At 38.5% G+C, this 9,241-nt stretch overlaps 2 pseudogenes; both read left to right on the top strand.

The window, feature by feature from the left end:
• The window catches only part of LOC107719415 (cilia- and flagella-associated protein 61-like), a 24,404-nt pseudogene extending 22,114 nt beyond the window's left edge, over positions 1-2,290 (top strand).
• A 2,271-nt stretch (positions 2,291-4,561) lies between these two features.
• On the top strand, positions 4,562-6,801 carry LOC107719414 (cilia- and flagella-associated protein 61-like; annotated as a pseudogene).
• Positions 6,802-9,241: the final 2,440 nt, after the last annotated feature.

The following is a 9,241-nucleotide window of genomic DNA, read 5'->3' as shown; positions in this document are numbered from 1 at the left end:
TGACACAAATTTCAAATGATTTTCAACGGTCGCTTTGTCGGGTCCAGTGTACTAGACAGACTTTAGCTGTTGCGGCGCAGACACGGTGTTACTCACCTATCGAGCAGAAACAAAGCAACCTCGGCGTCCGATCGCAGGCCTTCCGCTCCTTGAGTTCTCTCCAGCGCTGGAAAGCTGATCTGATATTTACACGGGTCCTACTTCTTGCCTTAAGCCTTCTTTTGTTCCGCAGACGTTTTCCTCTTTTGTTTTTTATCCGCCATCTCTATCTTTCTGTCGCTCGGCTCGGCTAATGTCCGTCCTGTGCACTCAACTCTCTCTCCTCCACATCATGAGTAGACACGCCCCTTACTGCTGATTGGCTACAAGTTTGTTTTGGTATTCGGCCCGAATCAGTTTTCTAAAGCGTTTTTTAAAAATCGCTTACCCCACCTTTAAGATTTAGTCCTACACGTCGCTTAAATTACGACTGAGATGCTTGATAAATAACTTTTAATCGCAGCTTTGAGCCAAGAATTTTTTTACACTTAAGTCAATTCTTAGCAGCATTCTTGAGAGTAATTCTCAGAGGCTTGATAAATACGGGCCCAGGTGTTCCTTGTTAATTAGCTCCTTAGTTTTATGGTATTATGTTTGCTTTGTTGTGGTTGTGTTTTGTTTACTCCTGCGATCTCCTGTGCTTTTCTTGTGGATTATTATTGAAGAACTCTTGGTTTTGGATTTTGCTCCTTTGTTGTGCGCTTTATTCTATAAAGCCTGTGACTGAAATACCAGACCCATACTACAGAAGGACTTAACAGCACTGCCAATACAAATGGTCAAAGTGTTTCCAAGTCCAAGGACTGCAGCATTGCCAATGCAAATGGTCACAATGCTCCCAGTGAGTGAAATTCCCTGAGTATGAAGTCAGTTCCTGAGTATGAAGTTCCTGAGTCTGTTCCAGTGAGAAAAATTCCCGCTCCAAGGAAAAAACAACATTGCCAATGCAAGTCAATGCTTCCATTGAGTGGAATCCCCAAATCCGTTACAGTGAGTGATGTTCCTGAGTCAGTTCCATTGAGAAAAATTCCTGAGTCCATTCCAGTGAGTAATGGTCCTGAGTCTGTTCCTGTGAAGCAAATTCCTGAGTCGATTCCAGGAAGGGAAAACCCAGAGCCCAACCCAGAGCATCACACTGTCCATAATGGCTCTAACATGTATGTGTCTGGGCCACACACAGATCCACACCAGCCCCTGAGTCCGCTCCAGTGTCGGCTCCAGCCCCCGAGTCCGCTCCAGTGTCGGCTCCAGCCCCTGAGTCTGCTGCAGTGTCGGCTCCAGCCCCTGAGTCTGCTCCCGTGTCGGCTGCAGCCCCTGAGTCTGCTCCAGTGTCGGCTCCAGCCCCTGAGTCCGCTCCAGTGTCGGCTCCAGCCCCTGAGTCCGCTCCAGTTTCGGCTCCAGCCCCTGAGTCCGCTCCAGTGTCGGCTCTAGCTCCCCGAGCTGCCGCCACCGCCCTGGAGGCTTCGTGTTCAGTCTGGGCCACCCCATTGGACTGTTTATGGTGCGAGGACGTGCATTGCAGGGGGTGGGGAGTACTGTCATAGTTTTAGTTTGTTTAGAGTTTGTTTTTGTTCTGTTTTCCTGTTCTATTCATGTCTGTTTCTAGTTAGCTTTCTAGGTTGTTAATTTGTTATGTTCTCCTTGGTCTCTGATTACAGCCCTCAGTTAAGATGTTACTTGTTAATTAGCTCCTTAGTTTTCTATGTATAAAAGCCCTTTGAGTTAGTTCTTTTGTCTGGTCTTATATTTGCTTAGTTGTGGTTGGGTTTGGTTTACTCCTGCTATCTCCTGTGCTTTTCTTGTGGATTATTATTAAAGAACTCTTGGCTTGGATATTGCTCCTTCGTTATGCACTTTATTCTACACAGCCCATGACAAATAACACTAATAAATATATACATATATTTATTTATATAAAATGTATGCACACACAAATATATTTACCAGCTTCTACAAAGTATCTGCAATTTGTGATAAATTATAAAAGTTAATTAATATTAAAATTATATTAAACTGTTTGGTTAGAGAATATATATAAAATTATATGAATTATTCATTTACGTTATTATGTATATATAGAGAGAGGGAGAAATTATTTTAATGTAATTTTAAATTTTTAACTACACTTCAGATGCCCAATCTCACCAGCACCGATGCCATAACCCAAAAAACCAACTGTGAACCCACATCAGCCCAGACACAGACACAGACACCTACAGCCCGTCCCGTCCAACCTCTTCATCCTCAATGACCAGCACGACTGCTTACATGTACATCAGTGGCTCATGGACAACTTTGTGGAACTGACAGGTGCTTTTACTGCAAATTTACAAAGATTTTATTAGAGACAATGGCAGCCCTCTCTCGTGCATGATCTCATTTACCAAGCCACTGTTATTCTAAAGCCGCGTCCAACTGTCAGTATAACAAGTAGCTAATTAGCGTGAGTGAAATCTCATCTCCTTCCATCCATTTACAGGGGAATATTAATATTAGCAGGGTGAGCTAAGAATTAATCTGCACGGGCAGAGATGAGCCACCGCTATCTGTCTGATTAAGCCTATTATATGTACTAATTACAGCCTCCTTTATTAATCCGGGAAGTAGTGCAATTATCAGTGAATGCTAATTATACCGTCTGCATATGAAAGATATCAATTTAGTGGCATGAGAATTTGTATTTGGGTCAACTAGAGAGGCATCACTGGGTCTGGCTCCGAATAAGTTGTCAACACAAATTACCTGATAATAGTTTTGGCAGAAATCCTGTTGTGGTTGAAAACATCCGAGCACTCAGAGGTTGAGCGGCGCTGGCTGTGCTTCAGCACCATGGACAGGGCTTTGAGCGAGACCTTCTCTAACTATTCATCCCTGCATGAGGAAAGACAGATGATATGTAAATGAATGCTATTTAACATAAACTGGCATAAATATGGCATTGAAGACAGAAGCTACAGGACTGAATGCGTGAGATGTATAGAAGACAAAGCCACATTTATGAAACGGAAAGGTCTGGCTCTCAAAGCTGATTGGATGAATCAAGTTCAAAGCCAATTTACACACACCTGTGACCGCACGTCAGTTAATACTAATGAAATGAATACTTTTATTCAGCAAGGATGCATTAAATTCATCAAAAGTGACAGTAAAGACATTTTTGATGTTACAAAAGATCTCTGTTTCAACTTTCTATTCAGAGAATCTTGAAAAAAAAACGGTGATACATTTTGATCTTTGTTTTAAACCAAAATATGAAGCAGCACAACAATAATAATTAAAAATAATAATGCTAAGAAATGTTTCTTAAACACTGAATACTAGAGTAAAATTCAACTTTGCATTGCAGGAATAAATTACATCTTGATATTTATTCAAATTGAAAACAGATATTTTAAATTGTAATAATACTTCACAATATTACTGTTATGCTTACAAAGGCATTTATTGATCAAATAAATGCAGCCTTGGTGAGCATAAGAGACTACTTTCAAAAGCATTTTAAAAAAATGGGAATTTGTATTAATGTAGCAAATTGCTACATTGCACGGGAATATGAATAATTAATATCAATAATCAGTAATTCAATTATATTAAAAAATAATAACGCTAATGGTTTAATTAATCATTCTGATTAAATTAATAATGTTCCAATATTCATTTAAATATAATAGAGTTCCTAAATGTTCTAGTTTCATGTTTTTAAATTCTAAGTAATTCAACATTTTGATTGCATTATTGATCCACATTCCATATTATTTTTGTATAAATTAATGCTAAAAAATTTTTTTATTCTAAAATATTATAGAAATCATGCATTAGTGTAAACACGGCAAAATGAATACTCATCTATGCAATGATTTTACAAACCAGTCATCTGTCATTATACAGGATCATGCATGTGTGCCTATATATTCACCGCGTATCGTTTTGTGTGTTATGTGAGCACCGTCTGATTAGTTTTCATCCTTGAGGACTCTAATGTTAACATCAAAGACCTTCCTTCACAAAAGATCTCAATTAAATCAATCCAGCAATGATGGTGTACGAGGGCTTGCGACACTGTTTGGGTGCAGCAGTGAAAGGACATCACTTCCTTCATCTTCTCTTCCTTATTTCCTTTTCTCCCCTCATCTAACATAATGGGACCTTCTCCGGGTTGCTAAGTGACCCTTCTCTGTTTCACAGCCACTGATATTATCTGTCCAAAGGGCCGTAATAAATTGCTTCCCTTCCCCCTTGTGTAGGGTAAATGGCCTTAAGTTTATTTTACAGTTAAGTAAACCAGTTTTTTTATTGGGGGGAATGTAACTTGATTAATTCTCATTGGTATGAATGTAATAAAATCCAGTGTTTTTTCACAATATGTTGTCCATGTCAAATGAGGCCACTCTCTTAAATGTGAAGAGTGTAAAATATATACCAAACACAAAATGATGTTTGACTGGTGATGTTTGACACTTGCACAGGTGATGCTGTGCTGTATTGAAACACTATAGACGTGTTCACCTGCGTGGAGACGCTCATGCATCTCAGTGTCAGCGGCCGTCGGATTCATGTAGTCCATCCTCCCGAAGAAGATCCATTTTCCTGTTTCCACAACGACTCAGTGGAGCATGCAGTAAAACAAGCGCTAGAAAAGAAGGAAGTCCATGTCCATCACGACTGCCTGTTGACAGATATCAGTGATGGACAACACACATATCCCGTGACATCAGTGTCCTTCACCACTGATGCTCAGACTCTACGACTGGAGTGTGCGGTGAGTGAAATGACCTGCAGAAGAACAGAAAACATCTTATCAGTACACAAATACATTTTCTATTATTTATTTTTTCTGTGAGGTGCTTTTTGTGCACAATACTGTTTAAAATGTTGGGGTTGGTAAGATTTTTAAATATTTTGAAAATAAGTTTCTTATATATGAGAAGTCTCTCCAAGGTTGCATTTATTTGATAAAAAATACAGTAAAAACAGTAATTAACTGCAAAATATTTTTACATTTTAAAATAGCTGTTTTCTATTTGAATATATTTGAAAATGTAATTTATTCCTGTGATCAAAGCTGAATTTTTAGCATCATTTCTCTAGTCTTCAGTGTCACATGATCCTTCAGAAATCATTCTAATATGCTGATTTGCTGCTCAAGAAACATTTCTTATTATTATCAATGTTGAAAACAGTTGTGCTGCTTCATATTTTTGTGGAAACTGTAATTTTTTACAGGATTCTTTGATGAATTTGGATGAAAGTTCAAAAGAACAACATTTATTTATAGAATTATATATGTTTATAAAATTATAAATGTTTTTACTCTCATTTTTTAATCAATTTAATGCATCCTTGCTAAATAGAGTATTAATTCTTTCAAAAAAATTAAAATCTTACTGACCCCAAAATTTAAAGTGGTAGTGTACCTATTTTAGATTCAAGACTAAGGGCGCTTTCACACCTGGCCTGTTGTTTCGGAACCTGGCGCGTTTCCCCCCTTAGCTCGGTTCGTTTGGGCGTATGTGAACACGGCAATCACACTCGGATCCGCGCCAAAACAATCGGTCCGAGATCGCCTGAACGAGGAACGAACTCTGGAGCGGTTCGGTTGTAGTGAGAAAGCAGGCTATATCACAATGTATAATGGGTAATTACGTAAGTTCCGTGAAAAGCATTAGCTTTGTTGTTTTGCTAATACTTCAAAATGAACCTGTGAATGTCTGTGGGTGAGCACGTCTTCGCCATTCAAAATCAAAGCGCACTTTTTCATTTTATAATGCCATCTTATTGCTCTTCTTCCTAGTAGGTGCGTTTTAAAAAAATTTTCCCGATGAATCCTGGACTCCTGCTCAAAATAATAAATTAATATAAGGACAGCTACAAAAAAAAACCAACAACAATAAGCCCGTGAAGCTGTTGTCGTTCCATCCTGACGGATGACAGTCGTGACAGCTAAGTGGAATCCCAGAAAATAAACCGTGGAACTCTGACCAATGAGAGAACAGTTTACTTGCGCGTGACTTGTATTAACAAATTTGGTCCGTTTAGAAACTTTGCCGTGTGAAAGCGAACCGCACCAAGAATAAAAAGCAACATTGTAATAATTTTAATCCCTGTTTCGGAACAAAGCAATCGATCTACAGGTGTGAAGCACCCTAAATTATTTTTTATTAAACATTTCCTTTATCATGCTCCTGTGCCTTTAAGATATTATTTCACCTAAAAATTTACATTTTGAGTTCTGAAAGTTACAGAATGATTTAGTATTTAATTTCAAAAGATCAAGGACATTTTGACTCTTCATAATATGAGTTCTTTAACATGCGTTAAAGGGATGTTTAGTCCATCATGATTTTAGAAAACACTCAAAAAAGTGCATGTTTGTACATTTTAAAACAAATAACTAACTTGCATTCCATTTTCACAGGTGTTCTTCATCTTCTCTTATAAAACTGTCGACTATGACGCCTTCAAGGCCATCAATGATGCCTGTTTGGTGTTCGATGGCGTTTGGTCATAGATTCCACCTTCCACACCAACGACCCCTCCATATACACCGCAGGCCCCTTGACCAAATCCTCCCGCTGTTACCATGCCGACCAGTGGAGCTACTCCTGCTTTAATTCTAAGGAGGTGGGGCAGAGTTTGGCATCTGTTGTCCTGCCCTAATGTGACCCGACCCTGGAGCGTCCCGCCGGCCCACCGTCTGACCACAACCACTTCATTCCAGTGTATAATCAGGCCAAGATCCAAGGTCACTATTTCTCCTTCTGAATTTCTCAATCAGTACCTAGGAAACAAAACATCACAGACACTTAAATATCGGCTCTTTTCGAGAACACCCTAGCAACCCCCAAGCAACCAGAACACTTTGAAAAAATGCTCTAAAATCCACTCAAAACACCTTAACAACTACCTAGAACACTCCAGCAACAAGAACACTCTAGAAAATCCACTCAAAACCCCTTGCCAACTGCCTAGAATACCCTAGCAACCTGCTAGCCTCCAGAACACTATCCATATAAAACACCTTAGCAACTGCCTAGAACCCCTAGCAATGAGAACACTCTAGATTCTAGAAAATCCACTCAAAACACCGTAGCAACTGCATAGCAGCACCTGGCAAACACTCTAGCATCATAAAGAAAACTTTTGCTTGTGCAAACAATTAAAGTATTCTTCAGAAGTGTTCAAATCCGTCCCTAGTGAGTTGGCCTTTGCAAGAATCAATCAAGTGCTCTTTATGAGTTTATTAGAAGATCCAATGTCCCTTTATTTTAGGATTTTAATACTTTTCTTCTATTTTATAGACGTGCCGGAGTTTAAAACATTTAACATGTGTTGCGTCACCCCGTTTTCCCCCCTCATCTAATTCTGACTGACACCAAACTATTGACAGTTCATTTGCATAATCTAATCACGGGCTAAGTGATTAAAGCAGAATGGACCATCTGTTACACAGAAACACAGCATCTGATATGAGATAAACAGCTTTATAATTATATTTGTGGTGTTCGGGTGAAAATGCTATTAATTGTTAGTTTGTAAAAACAAGAGTTATGAGGAATAATTTATAATAATTCTCATATTCACGGGGCAAAATTACCAGGTGAATGGTCAATTACCTCCATGTCGCAAAACCGACTGCCAACAGCGACAAAACAGCAACTCAGAACGTATGGTCAAAACAAGTATTAGTTCGCATCCTATCACAGAACAGTTCTAGATTACTTTAACCAAGAGTTTAAGTGTTGCATTAAGAGCTTAAAAGGTTCATCTTTATTATTTGCATCCTGCAGGGTCGTGACATTGTGACGGGCCGCATTGAAACAGACAACTACATTCATCTGCATCTGAGCCCACATGATGTGGTGGAGAGCATCACGTGCCTCTCTAAGAACACACTTCCCGTCTCCAACCTCCCGTGTCTCTACAGGAAACACCAGCTGCTGCTGAATCATCTCTGCTCACACTACGACGAGTGTTTGGTCCATGACATGTACAGGTTCAACCATGTTACATAAATCTTACAATCAGAAATTCATTTTTCTGTCACAGTTGGACAGTGTTTTACACTCCAAACAGACTAAATCAAGACTAAAATCAAGCCTGATTCTAAATTACAAGATACAGATTTCAACTTAATGAAGAAAAATTCGATAATCTCACAAGAAAGTCAAATTTTACCCTAAAAACAAAATACAAAAAAAAAATGATTATGGAACATGACGTCTACTTTCTGGACTATTAAGATATTTTGGCATAACATGACAATAAAACAAATTTACCGCCAAATTTGTAACAAGTATGGATGTTTTACTGTTGAGTTCATTTCAGTTATTGCCAATGCTGATTCTTATTGGATTTCCATTACTGTACAAAATGAAATTTGAATTTAAAAAAGCATTAAAGGCAGAACAACAAATATTAACTTATATATACAGTATATAGATAGATAGATAGATAGATAGATAGATTTTTTACAATAAAGGCAGAACAGACGTTTTGCCCCTTGGTTTTATGGTGAAGTATCTAGATCTAGAGATGTTATTGAGAGGTTTTGTGAGATTCACACTACAGCCAGTTTTAATACAGTTCAGTTCAATACCTAAACACCAAACCAAACAACTAATTCTCTTGAATTATGCACAGGATTATTTATGACACTCCAAACCTTAATTATGTCTGTCCTCATCTGTTCACACTTTACATGACGGTCCATTTCCGACGGTGTGACCTCTGCTCCCACATTTTAACACCACTGACCCTCCACCATCAGAGCCATTGTTCTGCATTACTAATCTGTTTATGCAGGTGTGCAATCCGCTGTCCACTGCGCCACGAGACAATAGTTAAGCCACCCAGCAGCGCTGGGAACATTTCTGATGAATCTTTACTCAGACCATCACAGTTCATAGTGACCATAGTCACTGTCTGTCAAGCTCTAAAAAAAGACAAAAAACACCATAAGAAATTGTACGTCTAGCAAATAACAGATATAATTAAATAATGACATAATTGAGATTTTTGAGTGAACTATGTCTTTAAATTCAAATGTGACTTTTTTATTTCTTCTTTTTTTTTTTGTATAGTATAGTATAGAACAGCATAAGTCTAAGTGGACGTCCATTACATGCGGAGTCCCACAAGGCTCAATTCTTGGCCCGCTCTTGTTTAGCCTGTATATGCTCCCACTAAGTCAAATAATGAGAAA

Source organism: Sinocyclocheilus rhinocerous, unplaced genomic scaffold (assembly GCF_001515625.1).
Source record: "Sinocyclocheilus rhinocerous isolate Xijiao unplaced genomic scaffold, SAMN03320098_v1.1 scaffold303, whole genome shotgun sequence".
Classification (NCBI taxonomy): Eukaryota; Metazoa; Chordata; class Actinopteri; order Cypriniformes; family Cyprinidae; genus Sinocyclocheilus; species Sinocyclocheilus rhinocerous.
Note: the sequence above shows the minus strand (reverse complement) of the source record. Positions and strands in the feature narration are given on the sequence as shown.